Source organism: Schistocerca piceifrons, chromosome 1 (genome assembly GCF_021461385.2).
Source record: "Schistocerca piceifrons isolate TAMUIC-IGC-003096 chromosome 1, iqSchPice1.1, whole genome shotgun sequence".
NCBI lineage: Eukaryota > Metazoa > Arthropoda > Insecta > Orthoptera > Acrididae > Schistocerca > Schistocerca piceifrons.
Genome location: NC_060138.1, coordinates 160941751 through 160962035, shown reverse-complemented (window position 1 = coordinate 160962035; position 20285 = coordinate 160941751).

Below are 20285 nucleotides of genomic sequence, written 5' to 3'. Positions count from 1 at the left end.
CACAGGACTACATCCAGCATCTCTACGATCGTCTCCATGGGAGAATAGCAGCCTGCATTGCTGCGAAAGGTGGATATACACTGTACTAGTGCCGACATTGTGCATACTCTGTTGCCCGTGTCTATGTGCCTGTGGTTCTGTTAGTGTGATCATGTGATGTAACTGACCCCAGGAATGTGTCAATAAAGTTTCCCCTTCCTGGGACAATGAATTCACGGTGTTCTTATTTCAATTTCCAGGAGTGTATATTTACCTTCCACACAAATAAACTGGCTGAATAAGTATTTAAGGGCTAGGTTCAAATGATTTTTAATTTGTGAAGATCATCATATCTTTTCAGTAAGCCGGAATACAAACTGCCGCTGTAAATGTAGCTATGGTTCTCTCTTCTTCACGCATCCCCATGGGAACTTACATATCATCTTCATTAGCTACACATTACTTTAATCCACAGTAGTCTGCTCATCAGCTGTAAATGATGCAAAAAGATATAATATAATTAAATAAACATATATAATGCTTATTTTAACTTTGACGTACACGCTGAGGCGTCTTCACGCAACCCAGAGGCAGAGGTATCGTCTGTGGGTATTGTTGTCCCAGCTGTGTACCACTGCTTTAGTTCAACCAGCGAATGTAATACAGAGTAGTTTCTCTAAGAGAACTGAATCGGTAGCTCAATCAACTAAAATACTAGTGAGGGGTTTAAACTGAAAGACGAATAGGCTACGTGTTTCAACCGATAGTAGAAGCAAAAACTGGTTTCACTTGAAAAGAAAGACAAAAATAGTTCAGTCAATATGTAAAACTTCAACTGACTGTATCGACTGTTTTCATTTGGTTGCTCCCATATCTGGTTCCACTTGTAAGAAATGAATCAATAATAATCCAACTGAAATCTAAGATTACAACCGACTATATAGGTTGTTTTATTCAGTTGTTCCTATAGCCTAATTTATCTCAAATGAATGAATAATTCAACCGATACGTAAAACTACAACAGAATGAGTTGATTGTTTTTATTCGGTTGTTCCTACCTCCAGAGTCGAGATGCCTTCATGCTACATTACATACAAGGTGCATTCGAGTTCTAAGGCCTCCGATTTTTTTTCTCCGGACTGGAAAGAGATAGAAACATGCGCATTGTTTTAAAATGAGGCCGCGTTCATTGTCAATACGTCCCAGAGATGGCATCACTGTATGGAAGATGGAATTTTACCGCCAGCGGCGAGAATGAGAACTGTATTAAATACTTAAAATGGCGACGTTTTCCTTACTTGAACAGCGTGCAATCATTCGTTTTCTGAATTTGCGTGGTGTGAAATCAACTGAAATTCATCGACACTAGAAGGAGACATGTGGTGATGGAGTTATGGATGTGTCGAAAGTGCGTTCGTGGGTGTGACAGTTTAATGAAGGCAGAACATCGTGTGACAACAAACCGAAACAACCTCAGGCTCGCACAAGCCTGTCTGACGACATGATCGAGAAAGTGGAGAGAATTGTTTTGGGGGATCGCCGAATGACTGTTGAACAGATCACCTCCAGAGTTGGCATTTCTGTGGGTTCTGTGCACACACTCCTGCATGACGACCTGAAAATGCGAAAAGTGTCATCCAGGTGGGTGCCACGAATGCTGACGGACGACCACATGGCTGCCCGTGTGGCATGTTGCCAAGCAATGTTGACGCGCAACGACAGCATGAATGGGACTTTCTTTTCGTCGGGTGTGACAATGGATGAGTCGTGGATGCCATTTTTCAATCCAGAAACAAAGCGTCAGTCAGCTCAATGGAAGCACACAGATTCACCGCCACCAAAAAAATTTCGGGTAACCGCCAGTGCTGAAAAAATCATGGTGTCCATGTTCTGGGACAGCGAGGGCGTAATCCTTACCCATTGCGTTCCAAAGGGCACTACGGCAACAGGTGCATTCTACGAAAATGTTTTGAAGAACAAATTCCTTCCTGCACTGCAACAAAAACGTCCGGGAAGGGCTCCGCGTGTGCTGTTTCACCAAGACAACGCACCCGCACATCGAGCTAACGTTACGCAACAGTTTCTTCGTGATAACAACTTTGAAGTGATTCCTCATGCTCCCTACTCACCTGACCTGGCTCCTAGTGACTTTTGGCTTTTTCCAACAATGAAAGACACTCTCCGTGGCCGCACATTCACCAGCCGTGCTGCTATTGCCTCAGCGATTTTCCAGTGGTCAAAACAGACTCCTAAAGAAGCCTTCGCCGCTGCTATGGAATCATGGCGTCAGCGTTGTGAAAAATGTGTACGTCTGCAGGGCGATTACGTCGAGAAGTAACGCCAGTTTCATCGATTTCGGTGAGTAGTTAATTAGAAAAAAAATCGGAGGCCTTAGAACTTGAATGCAACTCGTACTCCTTCGTTACCTACATCTCCATCTACATCTATACTCCACAAACCACTATAAAGTTCGCGGCACTTATCATTCTGTTTGCTAGAAAAGGAAATGATCGCATGGTATTATTGCCCAGGAGACCCCGCCTGGGGTTGTTCGGCTGCCTGCTGGAAGTCTTTCAATTGGATGCCACTTCGGCGACTTGTGCGGCAGTGAAGTTGAGATGAAATGATGAGGACAACACAAAAACAGCGGGGAATCGAACCCAAGACCCCATGTGCTAGAGACGCCGACGCTAACCACTCTTCTTTTTCTTCTTTTTTTTAAAGGCATAGTGAAAAAAAGAGACCCAGAGACGGTTCGATCCTACAAATTTACGATTTGTAGCTAGAGATTATACTACTTTTTTCCATTATGATATATACTAGACAAATAAAAGTAAAATATCTACAACAGTGAATCCACAGGAGGATGGGAAGGGTTCCTGAAAGATTCCATTCCCAGAAATCTAAGTAATCCAATTCATAGTTAAAAACAAGAAACAGCATATTGGCAAATAGAGTGTGATAACACGGCATCCGCTGCTATTTCCAGTGAGCGGTAGCCATACATTGCTGAAAGGTACGAGACTCTGGATCATCCTCACTTCCCACTATATAGTGACCGTAATGCCCTAAGAACCATATAATTCTGTTGGTTTTCCCCATTGGAGAAAAGAAAAGTCTGGGCGTAGAAGGATGTGAGCCGAAAAGGCAGATTTGGTCGATTGAGCGAGAAATTCCAGTCGCCGCCTAATCCAGTTCCAGGGCTCTCGACTGCAAGAGACAAGCCTGTGCCTTAATGCATCAGCTGCTGCAATGGTCAGTCAAACAAACCAGTATGAAAAATATACTCATTGGTCGGTACCAAATTGTGAGCGACCTTATACCTCGACGATGCGACGTCCATTAGTAGAATTGGAAGGCTAATGTGGAACAACACCATCTTCCAAGATGTCGTTGGCCAAGGACTTTGAATATGGGGAAGGCAAGCAGGAGCTCCCAGGGACGGACAAAAGTCTGGTAGCGAATGTGCCTTTGAGAGGATGGTGATGATATCCCATATTCCAAGGAGCGTAGGGGACGATGCGGGAGACCCGCACTGCCGTCGGGAATCGAACCCGGGACCTTGTGCGCTGGAAGCGAGAACGTTACCGCAAGACCATCAGCCACGGATGTCAGTCTGCAACTAACTTACCGCAATATAAAATTCCCATATACGTTTCAATTAAGACTTCATGCGGCCATCACCGACAGGGGTAATTATACCGACAGGCCGGAGACAGGTAAACAATCGAGGTGTGACTGAATGAGCTATTTGGGTACATAGTGATATAGTGCGACGGATACGTTACACCGAAGCCTTTACTTGTGTATCTGGAAGCCCCAACCTTCCAAGGGCAGGCGGTCTGTTCACCTCTTCATATCATATGCGGAAAATGTTATGATTCCATAGAAAATGTCCAGATAATAACTTAAGTTTACGAGCCATCATCACAGGAAGCAGGAAAATTAGTGTGACATTATACGCTTCATACAAAATATAAGTATCTAAAACCTGGACTTTTTGGCACAATGTTAGGGAGCAGCGCATATGTTCGGAAATCGTCCCTTGTTTGATCTGTAACCGATCTCTAATCAAGTGCAGCCATTTTCAGCGGGCAGCGAAAAGTGATGACACCTAAATTTACGGCGATCAACCAACATGGTTCATTGGATCGCAGCATCGGCAAAACGCAAGGGAATTTCACCTGAATTAAGAATAAAGACCAAGACACCGCCCGTGTCTACTCGCACCGAAACCTGCTTTCCAGATGTTGTCAAGTCACGAAGGCGAACCGCGATACGGCGAAATATGAGCTCTAGAAATGATACAAACAGTGACATGGAATATGGCCTCCCTTGTAGGACTTCCCAACAGATTATAATTTGGGTGAGTTGGCCATTCACGGCCTCACACTCTTGGATGCCAGTAAAAAGACTGAGTAATACTCGACGTGCTTCATGATGAAACCGAGCAGCTTCCAATACGCGCAACAAGAAACTATGAAACGTCTTATTAAAATCAATAAAAAAGAAGGTTCCAGGAACAGAAGTTGTGGAAGCTATATCTCAGCATTCTGTGCCAGAGTTCATGATCGTGCTACCAGAAACACAACTTTCATGACTTGCAAGGATTTTCGCAACCAGGACCGACAGGTAGCTATTGATTGTCCTCGCAATAATTTTGTAATCAGAATTAAGAAGTGTTTTCGGACGGAATTTGTCAAAGTCTGAAAGTCCAGATGTTTTCGGGATTAAGAAGATCTTGCCACACCGAAAGGGACGAGAATAGAACCCCCAGAAAACACCACTTACCAGCCACGCTATTGTGACGAAAGTGCAGATAAAATTCTTCAGGGACGCCATCTAATCCAGGTGATTTACGGGAGGATGAATGAAAAATAAAATCATAGATGTCATCTACGTGAAAGCCACCTAAAAATTCAGCATTTTACGCAATCCAGAGAAGAGATAAAATTATCAGGCAACACAGTATCAGAAGCAGGCACTGTGTAAAGGTCAGGAAAGTATTGGTGTACCGTACGCGGTATGTCTCGTTGCAACGTCATCACGTCTGATCTTTGTAAGAATCGTAATGCACACGCATTTACAGCTCGCTCGAAACCGAATAAGGCGGCATAAGGAGGTTAAATCATCTTGAACCAAGGAGCGTAGTTTTGACCTCACCATAAACCGTTCCATCTGCTGCCGTTTAAGCTGAAGCAGTTTCATTTTCAACCGCCAGACGTCGGTAATCTTCAGGAGACCTTTCCAGGCGCTGCTGTAAGGATTGCGTAATACGGCATAGTAAAATTCGTGGATCTTCCGGATGTCCCTCACGCTTGCAGCGACGAATCGCAGTAACGCCGTCCGGAGCCACGGTTTTGCATTCCCTATCCACCGAGCCGTTAAGTTTGGGGTATTGCTCCTCTAACAAATGATGGGATCACATTCGTCGCTAATAACATCAGCGAGAGAAGCCTCCAAATGTGTTATATTTAGTATCCAAGAGGAATGACAGATGTGCACTGGCAGTCGCACGTGATTGAGTCACAGCTACGTCACTATGATCAATGCAGCTTGCTGGTGCAACATCTGTCGCCAATGGTTGCCCATATAATGAATCAGAAAGATAAAAAAAATGGTCAAGTGTGCTGCTGCAGATAGCTGTAAACTATACATACCTGACAAGGGTAAGAGATTTGCAGATCCATGCATCGCGTTATCATAATGAGCTCTATAAATCATTAAGTTCTAGGCTGAAATTCAAATTGGGGGTCTGATCCACAGACCGCAGCTAAAATCACCGTCAATATGACCCTCTGCGTGTTTTTACGAAATTAATATACATTTCATTCGTTGTAAAAACGTGACCTATACAAGGAATGGTCGGAAACGGACGGGATATAAAGAAGAATTAAAGAATGGTCGTAAAACGTACAGGCTATGCCACGACTGTTTTCAAGTATCCCGATATCAGTTATCGGTAAACCCTCCCTATAAAACAACGCAGTTCCTTTAGAAATTTCAGGTGCCACATTTAAAAAAAAAAACTTAGAAAACCCAGGAAAAGAAAAGTGATCAAAGAACACTTCTTGCAAAAACACAACATTGGCACTAGAATCACGTATAAACTGGCGCAGTGCCGCGAAACGGAGTTCAGAACTGATTCTGTTTACATACAGAATAAGAAGGGTATATCTACAGGAAATAATTAAAAGTCACGAACAAAAGGTGACGTCAGAGTGGCGCAATGGAACCTATGGCGAAGTCCGTGGGGGAATCAGAGAGTAAGGGGCTTGTGCTCCCACCCCCAATTTCTCCAGATTCTTTATGATTCTTGTTTTGGCGTGTCACCATACGCTTCGGATGAAAACGTCGTATACTGCGGCTTCGCGGCAAAATCCTTCTGCGTGCCCTAACGTGGGGGTATGACGCGTAACATACAGGTCGGGCAAGGAGGAAGGAGTCTCCGTGTCGCACAGGACTGTATGCGGGCATTTTGAATACAGTTGACTGACTAAAGAGGAAGCAGACCGTAGAGCATGTGATCAATCAGCCATTATTTTCTTGTCTTTAGTATCGTTAGGTACATTAGGCTCCTATTGCCAAGTTTCCTCAAGAAAAGTGGGGGGGGGGGGGGAGGGGGAGTCGGACGAAGCAGTAAGCATGTGTGATCTCAGGTATGATTAACGAGTCCGTCGAGACACTGTGGTCCCTACAACATTCCCAACCTCAGACGGTCTCGAAGCTATGTTCTCGATTCCAGTGGAATCACTGTATAGCACCTGCAGTTGTATCAGAAGACCGAGACTCGGTGCAGGGGGAAGCAGCCTCCGACTGAATCGTTCCATGGGGGTGGGAGGGGGGACGGAAGAGGGCAGGATTCATCGGAATCGTTACCGTCCTGAATCCCTTCAAATGGTTCAAATGGCTCTGAGCACTATGGGACTTAACATCTGAGGTCATCAGTCCCCTAGAACTACTTAAACCTAACTAACCTAAGGACATGACACACATCCATGCCCTAGGCAGGATTCGAAGCTGCGACCATAGCAGCATCGCGGTTCCGGACTGAAGCGCCTAGAACCGCACGGTCACAACGGCCGGCCCTGAATGCGTCGACATTTGTGTCCTGTTACAAGTGCCGGCAGCGTGGCGACAGCAATTGCAATGTCGCGACACGAATATAATGTTGGAAGATCTCTAGACTTGGCAGTAAGCGGCTCCCTTTGGTCCTCAGTAACTTGAGGAGAAGACATAGTTTCTGTCTGTTCTGGAACAATGGCCCTAATGTCAGTTTACGAAGATGCTCCTAAGTTGATTTTAAGACAACCACGTGACGCGGGCAGTGTGATCGGACGTGGCCACTTTCATTGCAAAGAAAGCAGGTCCCTGCTTGTCTGTATAAGCAATATGAACACGATACCTACACACCGAACGATTGCCGTTATGGCGCTGAAATCAATGGTAGGGAGAACAGCGTCCTCGTTGTATACTCGGTATTATCCCATATGGGAAACAGTCATCAACTTCAGTCGTAAGATTAAAAATCCTGACTTTTCTATGTTCGATTTTCACGTTAGCAAGAAGCACCCTACTGGTACATCTATTCCGAAGGATGAAGGAAACTTGGTAACTATGACGAGGTCGTAACCTCTCTGCTTGAAGTACACCCAGAAACTTGATAAAAAATACATAAACACCGGAAAATTGGCTGAATATGACGCATGGGCTTGTCTAAACTGAAACTTGGAGTAACTTTACACGGAATATTCTTGGAAAACATGGTAGATATTATGGTGCTGGCTAACGCCGCGACCAGAAGAGATGGACTAACAACAAACGGTGCTAGACGAACGACGATGTGGTCCACTCACAGACACGCAGAGAACTACAGGAAAACAAAACAAGCATTCACAGCACTGCGCGGCCCGGAACTGTGACTCGAGGCAGAGGTGGCCGTCGTGTTTATGGGTCCTGGGTTCAAACCGACTATGTGTGTGGATTTTTCCTCTCTGCTGTCCCTCCAGAACGGCCGCACATTCACTCAGCCTGCTATGAAACTGAGTACCGGAGATAAAAGACGGCTGGGGCGCAGGGCTTGCAACCCGCACCCTCCTAGTGCCGCAACGAATGGGCTTGCTTGCATCACCTTTACCTTTTCGTTTAGAGAGCTTGGGAAGAAACACTGCTTAAATAGCCTTGTGTGCACGTACTTAGTGCAATGTCGTCTTTGGGAACAATCCTTAGGCGATTGTAGTATATTCCTAGATTCTTCACTTTACAGCGGTTCTTGAAACTTTTTAAGCGAACTTTCATGATGTATTTGACGGCTATCTTCGAGTGCCTAGCAATTCAGGATTTTAAGCATCTGAGTGGCGTTCTCGCGCGTCTTAAGTAAACGTGTGAGCATTTGTCCATGCCTTCTTCATATATTCGGCATAGTGAGAGGACTCATGAACTGAATGACATCAAGATACTGATCTGTCCAGCTACAACGGGAAATACACGGTCCAGTCTACGTAAGACGTCAAGATGCAGTAGCTACTCACAAACGGCAGGTGGCAGCACTAGCAGTGGAGGGCATATAAAGCGTGTCGGAGGGACGTGGAATACAGTAAAGTCATAGTCGTAATGCGGAAACGGAGCAATTTATCTGACAGCCAAACGGGCATGTTCATTACTTATGAGCCAAAGGTGGAAGCGTATCTGAGATGGCCAAGTCTGTAAGCTGTTCGCGAGCCACCATGATTGAAGTATGCCGAGCATGGCAAAATGGCGCTATCCAAAACCGGTATCGAAACTAGTGTGTTCCACCATGGGCCATAGGCGACAGGAGTCAACGACGGCGGTGGAGATGTGTATAGGTGAATAGGTATGCAATTGCAAAGCAACTGACTGCCCAGGTGAACGAACGCTACTAGGAGTGTCTCCTCAAAGACCATTCAGTGAATGTTGCTGCTCATGGGCCTCCATAGCAGTTGCCTCGTTCATGCACCCATTCTGTATGCCGTTAATCGGCGACGAATGCTGGAATTTTTACGCTAGTACCGCATCTTGACGTCTACTGTGTGCCGATAGGTGGCCTTTTCGGATGAATCACGTTTCATGCTCCATTTGACAGATGACCTTTGGCTCGTTCGGAAGTCCAGGCTGAAGTAGGAAGTGTTATGGTCTAGGGAATGTATTCCCTGGTTTATCACCGAGCGAGGTGGCGCAGTGGTTAGACACTGGACTCGCATTCGGGAGGACGACGGTTCAATCCCGCGTCCGGCCATCCTGATTTAGGTTTTCCGTGATTTCCCTAAATCGCTCCAGGTAAATGCCGAGATGGTTCCTTTGAAAGGGCACGGCCGACTTCCTTTCCCATCCTTCCCTCATCCGATGAGACCGCTGACCTCGCTGTCTGGTCTTCTTCCCCAAAACAACCGAACAACCCTGGTTTATCTCGTAATTCTGGAAGGCACAATGGATACATCTATCCTTGGGGGCCATGTCAACCCCTTCGTGTTGGGTTTTTTTTTTTTTTTTTTGGTCGCACGATGGCATCTACCAGCAGGACAATATAGAGTGCCACACAGCTCGCAGTGTACGTATGTTGTTTTGAAAAGCTCCATTATGAGTTCACCGTATTCCCCTGGCCACGAAACTCGCCGGATTTAAAGGCAATCGATAATCTTTGGAACCACCTCGACCGGGCTGTTCAGGCCATGGATCCTCAACCGAGAAACCTAGCGTAGCCGTCCAAGGCACTGGAGCCAGCATGGTTCAAATTGGTTCAAGTGGCTCTGAGCACTATGGAACTAAACTTCTGAGGTCATCAGTCACCTAGAACTTAGAATTACTTAAACCTAACTAACCTGAGGACATCACACACATCCATGCCCGAGGCAGGATTCGAACCTGCGACCGTAGCGGTCTCGCGGTTCCAGACTGTAGCGCCTAGAACCGTACGGCTACTCCGGGCGGCGAGCCAGCATGGTTCCACGTCCTTGTCGGTAGCTTCCAGAAGCTCATCGACTCTCTTCCCGCACGTCTCGCAGCAGTCCAAGCTAGAAAAGTTGGTTATTCAGGCTTTTGACAGGTGGTCACATTAGTGTGGCTCGACAATGTGTACTGGGCTGCTGTACATCATACGATGAAAAGTGTGCAGACAACAATGTAATGCGGAATTTACCACTAGATGTCACGAGAGGTGGACCCATCAGTATAAAAGGAGGTGTGGAGTATTGTGTTGTCAGTAGAGAAGCAGGAGCAGCAGAATGTGTCAGTCAGAAGAGCTCAACTGACTTCGAATCTGCACTAGTCGTTGGATGTCGTCCAAGCAACAAATCCAGCAGGAACATTTTAACGCTTCCAAAGCTGCCCCGGTCGACTTTTGGTGACATAGTTATGTAGTGGAGCAGTGGAAGAACAACCACACTTAAACCGAGATCAGGCAGAACAGATGTACTGATTGAAAGGGACCGTCGAGTATTACTGATGGTGGACGGAAAAAGTCACATGAATTCACTGAAAGCAATCACTCGGGAGTTCCAAAGTGCTGCCAGTGAGTCACGTAGAACAATGACTATGCATTGGAAGTTAAAAAGAATAGGTACAATGGTCGAGTAGCTACTCATAGCCACACGTTTCTGCAATTAGTGCTAAGCGTCACTGGGGAGGTTGTAAAGAGCGACACACGTGGATAGTGGATGACTGGAAACGAGTGATATGGAACTACGAATCATGCTATGTCCTGTAACATGCGTAGAGGATGTTCCTGCCGTCATGTGTAGTGACATTGGTCAAGTACAGAGGAGATGGTGCTACGATTTAGCTGTGTTTTTCACGGTTGGTATGTGGTCCCAATATTGTGCTTAAGGAAAAACTGACTGCGGAGGGATATGAACTCATTTTACAGCATTTTGTACTGCACACAGTAGAAGAATAGTTCGACAGACGATGACTTTTTTTATCAGCATAGCAGTTCATCCTGTTGTAAAGCAGCATCTTTGAGGCAATAGTTTGTGGACAATAACATTACTGAAATTAAGTAGCCTGCGCAGAGTCCCGACCTAAACCCAATGGCACATCTCTGGGATGAATTATAACGTCTACTTCGCTCCAGACCCTCGCGCCCGCCATCACTGTCTTCTCTGGTTTCGGCTGTTGGAGAAGAACGGGCTGCTACTTCTCCTCAGACGTTCAGACACCTCGTTGAAAGTTCACTCAGAACTGCGGATGTACGCCATATTCATGTCCACTAATAGATTCCGGATACGTTTGATGAGATAGAGTGTACGATGAGTAATAACTTTATCTGAGCTGTTGAAGCAAAAACATAAGTTAAATTGTATGAAGATTGTTGTTATCCAGGACGCTCTTATTCCTTGTATTGATTTACCTTATAAAGTTTCTACCAGAACGGATCCCGGCTGACTGGACTCACAAATTGAAGACGGAGAAAGTCATCACAGAAGGCCCCCAAGCGCAATCGTTGTGGCCAGAAAGATCGAGTGAGAAACCAACACTTGTTTTTCGCCTATGGGATGGAGACATTTGTACAAAACTGACGCATGACCAGAACGCGAGCTTTCTAGCTGTCGTTCAGCTAAATATTACACAAGATTGAGCACGACTGTTTTTAGGGAGGCACATTCTTGGCGAGACAAAGAACCCAATTTGCCGAGTCTGAAGTGTGTGTACACTCCCAGCTAGCTGAGAAACATATCCGTATCCTAAGCAAGATTTGGCGCCTACAATTGATGTGGTCCTCCCCCAGAGGTGTTTAGAGGCCGCGAAAGACGAAACTCTGGAACACTCTTACTGTCAATTTAAGCTATGGCCAGTAGATACGAGCCTGGATCCAGTTCTGGCTGCAGTTGCAAGACGTGCACCAACAGTTACTTTCACGCCCAATGCCGGACGTGTTGCCTGCCAACTCCCAAGTATAATCAATCAACTGTCATAATGTTATCCAAATACTACCTTGTAAAGCTATCCACTGTTGAATCAATTAAAAGTCCACCTGACGATATCGTGCAAGTTAAGATGTCTAATAACTCAATAGGTAATTTAGTGTTTTAATTTTTATTTTTGGTGTATTGTCAGACGTTGCAGCAGAAAACGTTTTATAAAAGGTAACTGCAGTAGATCTAGTTGTGGTCCCAACGGATATATTTTGTGGAAATAAAACAATTGTAATGTACTACATTCACTGTATGCATCTCTCATACTTATGCTTCAGTTGCTATCAATTGCAAGTCCTGTTTTTAAAAGTACTATTTCAGAATTGATAAAACAGTTTACATGAACTAGCCACACAAAGTTGGACTGGAAGGTCATCACTACAAATAATTCATGTGATGCAGACTATATCAGTAAAAAGATGAAAGTAGGGAAATACGTAATCAACAAAATACTGTATCCAAACGACTACAGAATTTGACCCCTACATGATTAGTTACTTGTTTCTTGTTTTTGTTTTCAGAGGCAACTGAATATATGGAGATTTAGTCCGCGCAACACCTGACACAAACATATCTAAGTGACAAAAGTAGTGGATGAGGGCTCATTGGCGAACCTTTCACACAATGATTTTTGAAACTCGAGTGATTTTAAATCATGCTGTTTTGAGAAAAATGTGGCCATTTGTCGAGTATGTTATTGGAGATGAGCAAAGAGTGGTTTGGTATATTTTATATTTTCGAATAAACTACAGTTCATAGTTACAGAACGCTACTCTAGTATTTCATATAGATTTGCAGTAACAAAAAACGGTTCAAATGGCTCTGAGCACAATGGGACTTAACATCTAAGGTCATCAGTCCCCTATAACTTAGAACTACTTAAACCTAACTAACCTAAGGACATCACACACATCCATGCCTGATGACCTGAAACCGTAGAGGTCGCGCGGTTCCAGACTGAAGCGCCTAGAACCGCTCGGCCACGTCGGCCGACTTTGCAATAATAAATTATTGTATAAGTGAACGAATAAAAGGTTCATACTTGCTAAATTAATGCTGAAATCTTTGTATGAAAAGTATTTCAAAACAAACGCAGTCCACAGTGGCAAAATAAAGATATCACTACTTGGCTTATCATAGTTAACACAAGAATTATAGTGTCGAAGTTTTAGTTTCGGTTGAAAATGATTGCTTTGTGTCGAAAAAGTACATTATGTCCTTTCTTGAATACCTCGTTAAGTGTTAAAGGAATTAATGCAATCAATGTGTTAACTGTGGTCAATGAGATGAAAAATGATGTGTATTGATTTCATACGTGATTATCATGGTAATAAAGGTCGTATTGGCACATGTAGTAATAATATTATATTAATAAATCTCACAGAGTCCTTAAAGTATTATGTGATTGCTTATAAAATTCTCAAATATCTGTCTCATTACATGTTTCTTTTTATTTATAACATTTTACTAAAAGAACTGATATGGTACAAAGACATGCAAAGGACTATAAATTCATTTATTATGTATTTACACTTAATTTTGCCTGTTCCTTTCCTTCCACTTCATAGAATATGTGTTATACTTTCATTATGGTATGCCTCTTTTGGCTTTCTCACATTGCTGTCGTCATTAGAGCATTTAGAAAGTGAACTTACATTTTAGGCAATGAATGGGTAACTAATAGTAATAAGGAGTGAGGTAAAAATTTCTGAATTTAAGCATTTACAAAAACTACAGCTACATACATACTCCGCAATCTACCATACGGTGCGTGGCGGAGGGTACCTCGTACCACAACGAGCATCTTCTCTCCCTGTTCCACTTCCAAACATAACGAGGGAAAAATGACTACCCATATGCCTCTGTACGAGCCCTAATCTCTCTTATCTTATCTTTGTGGTATTTCCGCGAAATATAAGTTGGCGGCAGTAAAATTGTACTGCAGTCAGCCTCAAATGCTGGTTCTCTAAATTTCTTCAGTAGCGATTCACGAAAAGAACGCCTCCTTTTCTCTAGAGACTCCAACCCGAGTTCTTGAAGCATTTCCGCAACATTCGCGTGATGATCAAACCTACTAGTAACAAATCTAGCAGTGCTCAATCCGACCTGATAGGGATTCCAAACGCTCGAGCAGTACTCAAGAATAGGTCTTATTAGTGTTTTATAAGCGGTTTCCTTTGCAGATGAACCACATCTTCCCAAAACTCTACCAATGAACCGAAGACGACTGTCTGCCTTCCCCACAACTGCCATTACATGCTTGTCCCACTTCATATCGGTCTGCAATGTTACCCCCAAATATTTAATCGACATGACTGTGTCAAGCGCTACACTACTAATGGAGTATTCAAACATTATGTGACTCTTTTTCCTATTCATCTGCATTAATTTACATATATCTATATTTAGAGTTAGCTGCCATTCCTTACACCAATCACAAATCCTGTCCAAGTCATCTTGTATCCTCTTACAGTCACTCAACGACGACACCTTCCCGTACACCACAGCATCATCAGCAAACAACCTCACATTGCTATCCACCCTATCCAAAAGATCATTTATGTAGATAGAAAACAACAGCGGACGTACCACACTTCCCTGGGGCACTCCAGATGAAACTCTCACCTCCAATTAACGCTCACCATCGAGGACAACGTACTGGGTTCTATTACTTAAGAAGTCTTTGAGCCTGTCACATTTGGGAACCAATCCCATATGCTCGTACCTTAGTTAGGCGTCTGCAGTGGGGCACCGAGTCAAACGCTTTCCGGAAGTCCAGGAATATGGCATCCATCTGATACCCTTCATCCATGGTTTGCAAGATATCATGTGAAAAACGGCGAGTTGCGTTTCGCAGGAGCGATGCTTTCTAAAGCCGTGCTGATGCATGGACAGCAACTTCTCTGCCTCAAGGAAATTCATTGTATTCGAACTGAGAATATGTTCGAGAATCCTGCAACAAACCGATGTTAAGGATATTGGTCTGTAATTTTGAGGATCTGTCCTTATACCCTTCTTGTATACAGGCGTCACCTATTATGTTCTCTATGAGACACATTTCTCCTATTCTTAAATATTTCTTTTTATATTCATTGCTTGAAGTACTTCGTTACATAGACAATTTAAAACAAGTAATGTCTATGATTTACTATTATTAGCTTACCACTGTGAAGTAACTTTTTCTTATTTCTCTATCAATCGAACTGTTCTCCTGTCTCTTTATATATTTTGATGTAGCACAAATAAGAGATGTTTCATCAATCTTATGAATATCTTATATTCCAGCTTTGTTACATTTTACATAAAAGACTCATTTATTGATTACCACATGCTCTTCTTTATTCTGGCTTTACAGATTAAATAAATAAATCTAATGTCTTCAAAATTTGACCCATTAATCAACTGACAATTGAAGCTGATCAAATATCATTTGATTAACCGATAAAGTTTTAAAATCTATTAAGTCTGAAGTTAGCAGATTCAAATAGGTCTTGATAGCTTGTGTAAGGGAACTTTATTTATACATTATGTGTATTATTGTTTGTCTTCCTAAATCGTTTCTCTCAGTTTTTCCTCTTTGGACATTCATAAGAATCTATACGTGTCCTTTTTGTTTTTTCGTCTGATCAGTATAATAATCAACATTTTGGAAATATGCTGCTATGACAATAAACAGATGTCAGATGTCCTATTTATTTTTATATTTCGACTTTTTACTCATAATCATATTACATGATGTAAGGGATCACAAGAACAATTTCACTAGGGCCTGCTTGTACTTATCTGAAAACATTGTTTCTCAAAATACTTGTATTTCAGAGTTTTCTGTTTAACTGATTTGTACCTCAGGTATTATAAATAGTACAAAATACTCTATTAATTTATATTGCTAAACTGAATTTATATTTACTCATATTACAGCCTGTGGACAGTTCAGGGACTGATACTAATATCATGATATTTTGTATCTGGGTTTTTCCTGGAAGTGGACTGGGATTATTTGTTCAGTATAAGATGTATTTTTAAAGGTAATGGTACAAAAATGTTGATGATAATTTATTTCTTGAATAGATATTTCAACTGAAATCTTCTCCATAAGTGATCTTACTAACCCCTAAAAAAAATTTTAGGAAAGGGAAAGTGTGATATATTATTTTAGATTTGAGTTTGAAATTTTATTTTGTTTTTAATGAAGATGAATAACTAATAGTATTAAGCTGCTCAAAAATTTGACTGTCACTGTTAAAAATCACAAATTTACCAATGGGATTGTTCCAAACTTGATTGTGATGATGATTGTTATTATTAATAATCAAAATTTTATTAAGATATAATAGATATTTGTAATACTTTAAGGCTGAAAGGAATACTTGTTACTTTCTTTGATATGTTCTGACAATGATTTTAGTTATTCTGATCACGTGATGGGTGCCTAATCAATGCTTTTTTTAATAACTGATGTAAAATTACTATCTGTTGTTTTAATATTAATTTTCAGTTTCTACATAATGTAAATGAAGAGTCCAACTGCTTAAGATTGAAATTTAGAGAGGTTTGTTACCGAACAATTTATCTTTTTGTTAGAGAAGAATTTATTTTTTAGTCTTCACAAATTACGCTGGTTTCCTCTAGTTCCTAATTTTAAACTATGCAAGTCTGCCATGGTCTATCGTCCATCAATTATTTAGCTGCTAGCAACCACAGTTCACATCAGTATGAGATTTGGGCGGCATCTATATCAAACACCACTGCTGAGTAAAGTGTTGAATTGTAATGAAGACAGCTAAAATTAGTAGAATGTCTGTGGTTTCGTCATAACCCTAAATCACCTTTACCTCATAAGTGTCACCACGCTAGCTGCCAGGGATTTCATTTATTAGTTTGGCCCTTACGGTGCTATTGAGTGATAAAAAACAAACGTTTTTCTGGTCAAGGAATGATAATAAACTGTACATCAGGTGAACACCTGCAATGAGCGGATTTTTCTAAAGCTTCACAGTCTTAATCAGGGATTGGAAGACTCGATCAGAATGTTATATAATAATTTTTATTATTACTCTTGACGACCAAAATACAATAGTCCTAATATTTTTTGGTCACTTGGTGTCTCTACAGCCATAATAGTGTGTCCACGGATGCACTATACAAACTGAACTCCTATACCTTTATTTATATCCTTCACGTCAATGGGATAAGATGTTGGACCAATAGGAGTCGCAGAAGGGAGTGTAGTTAACAATAAACGAAAGTACAATAGACAAACACAATTTGCATGTGCAGTAGCAGTAAAAATAACCTAGTGGGAAACTAAACTTTGGGATTGAAAACACCAGTGTTCTTTCGGACATGCTGCCTACCCCATGCCTTCAGATGTTGGTGGAGGTGGTACGGCTGTTCTGTTGAAGGAAGGGATTATGCAACTGATGTATCCTATTTACCGTCGGTCCGGGGGTCGCACTCACGGTTGGTACAGTTCATCTGGTAAACCTGTACGCTCCTTCCGGCACGGACAGAAGGAGAGAACGTCGCACCTTGCCAAAGACATAGCACTGATCCTCCACGGCAATGCCGACCACTTGGTAATAGGTGGAGATTTCAATTGTGTGCTCAGACCATCCGACCAGATGCCACACTATACCTCCTGCCCAGCACTTCAGGCGCTTGTAAAGGACTTGGCTTTGTTGGACACATGGGTCTTACAACACGGCGACCGGAAGGCATACATCTACTTTGCTAGTCATTCCGCGAGCCGTTTGGATTGAGTTTACGCCACAAGCGGCCTGCGATCGGCAGTTGTCGACATTGAGATGTGGCCGGCAGCGATCACGGACCACCTAGCGTATGTGTGTACTCTCACCCTCCCCTGCCAACGAGTCCGACGAAGTAGAGGTCCGTGGCGCCCTTCTTGATGAGGTAAATTGCAGACGCGAAGTTCTGTCCACATGGAGCAGGTGCTACCGGCGATTATCCGCCTACGGTTCAATGATGGTTACGGTATGTCTAACCCGTCTTGTGCCGAACATTAGCCAGCTACGGAGGAGATAGAGAGCGATGGTATATCGCGACCACTGGTTTCTACTACACTGCTCTCCGCGAATTGGCTGTGCAACCGTCTTCGCCTGAACGGCAATCGGCAGAACACCGCGTCAAGGCACAATTGCTACGTATCTCCGTCGTAAGTCGGGCGGGTGTACGGGTGTGGGCGAGGACAAGATAGGAGAAGACGCAAGAGGCAGCTCATTACGGCGGTCGAGACGGAGCTGAAACGCAATTGGACATTGTCCAAGCGTTCACACAGTCATATACACTTCTCTACGAGTGAGAGTCCAACATAGCTGTAGGAGTCAGGGAAGTCTTATCCGACCTATCTGTTTCTCGGAACCCAAAAGATGATGCTACGTTACTGTCAGAGGTGACTTTGGAAGAACTACGAGGGGCTATGTTGCGCGGTGCTCCCAACAAAACGCCAGGCACTGACTCTAGAATTTTACAAAAGATGTTTTGATCTTATGGGTCCAATGTGGGTCAGGAAGTACAGAGAACTCCTGAACCCCGGTTTTCGAGTAACATCTGATTTCATCAAATGGTTCAAATGGCTCTGAGCACTATGGGACTTAACAGCTGTGGTCATCAGTCCCCTAGACTTAGAACTACTTAAACCTGACTAACCTAACGACATCACACACATCCATGCCCGAGGCAGGATTCGAACCTGCGACCGTAGCAGCCGCGCGGTTCTCTGATTTTTGAATGTGTCCTGGATGTTGGGCTGGATAAGACTCATTAAATATATATACTGCAAGGAGAGAGGGATTCACCAACTGCTCAATTAAACTATTGACCCAAGTGGATCTAAGTTTATTAGACTCATTCTCAGTATGCACGTGTCAAGAAAGAACGGTAACATGGATCTTAATTGAGTACACAACGAAAGCAACATTTGATTAGGACCGACTAACAAGAAAAAGTAATCAGAAAACGAATCGGCGACTTCAGTAATAATTAACATCCTAACAGCTTAATCGCGTGAAACATGACTACTGATAGATAAACAGTGATTGTAAGCTTGTACTAAATAGTGAAAGGAAGACAAATATGCAACTATTTCTGTTCGTCTGGCCGTGGATGAGGCCGCGTGGATTTAATATAGCGTCAATAAATGCCTAATTTCTATCAACCAAACCAGCCGATAATGCACCATAATAGGTGTGTAGGAATGCAAGCTGCGTACGCTGCACATGGCTGCCACTGCCACTCTACAGACAATGCACAGGCTGGCTCTCAGAGCAGACGTTCCGGTCACTGCTGCAGCCCGTCACTGAAGTCTGAAGTCTCCAGTCTTAGCTTTGAAAGTGAGTACTGCCTCACGTCTTCTCCTCAAGCCTATAAAAGCTTTGCTCTGCACAGAGTCCACATCACAAAACACAACCATCGAATAAAAAAGGAGGGCCAAATTCTGGCCAATGACGTGATTGTTAAGGCACTGCCTGTTCTCTACCAAAGAAATGGTGTAAAAAGTTCTCTAGTCAGCTGGATTCCCACCGACACTGTCTCAAGAACATTCTACGTCGATTTCCTATGCCACCGATGTCTTGTTTACTCCACCAGTCTGGGGCTTCCCCTTAAAGAAAATTTCCTGGAAGTCAGCTCCTAGTCTCCCACCCTTCAGTATTTTTTAAGAACGCCCAATAAGAACGTCTTCCAGCTTTTGTTGGAAAAAATCCTCACACACAATCCCCTGGTTGAGCAACTCGCTTTCACCAGGAGGCCGAAAACACACAAATAAAGCTGAATAGTGTTGCCTCTTCTGAAGAGCAGGAGATAAGGATCTTGTTCAAACTCATTCTTACTCGATCTGTCTTCTGAGAAGTCACTTGGCCAAGTACAACGCCCTCTGCAAAACGTGCTTCGCCCGACCTCAGCTTGGTAGTAAAACGACAATTTGCTTGCTAAGGGCAACTCCTTCTACGGTTCATTATTCTGGCGTTTTATATGCACCTGTGCTGAGTGCACTGTCTGTCTACTCCACCGGAACGGCACCCAGCAGAACACTGTCGGCCGAGTACCTGCACCCTAATCGACCAGAGACACCACCATTTCTGCTGTTGGTAGTGTCCTCAGAAGTCAGCCTCTGTCCTTTAGAAGGCACCTTTGCAGGGAAGTCGGCCGTAGCTGTGGCATGCTGCTAGCTCCCAAGACCAAGGCTCCCAAGAAACATGTACTATTCCACACCCAAAAGTTCCCAATCAGAATGGAGAAGGCTAATAGATAGGAAAAGATGGTTTTACTTTTACGATCACTGATATCATGACCATAATCAACAAACAGTATATCGTGTGGTAGAAATGTGGCTGTGATTGTGATTAACGGAATTTA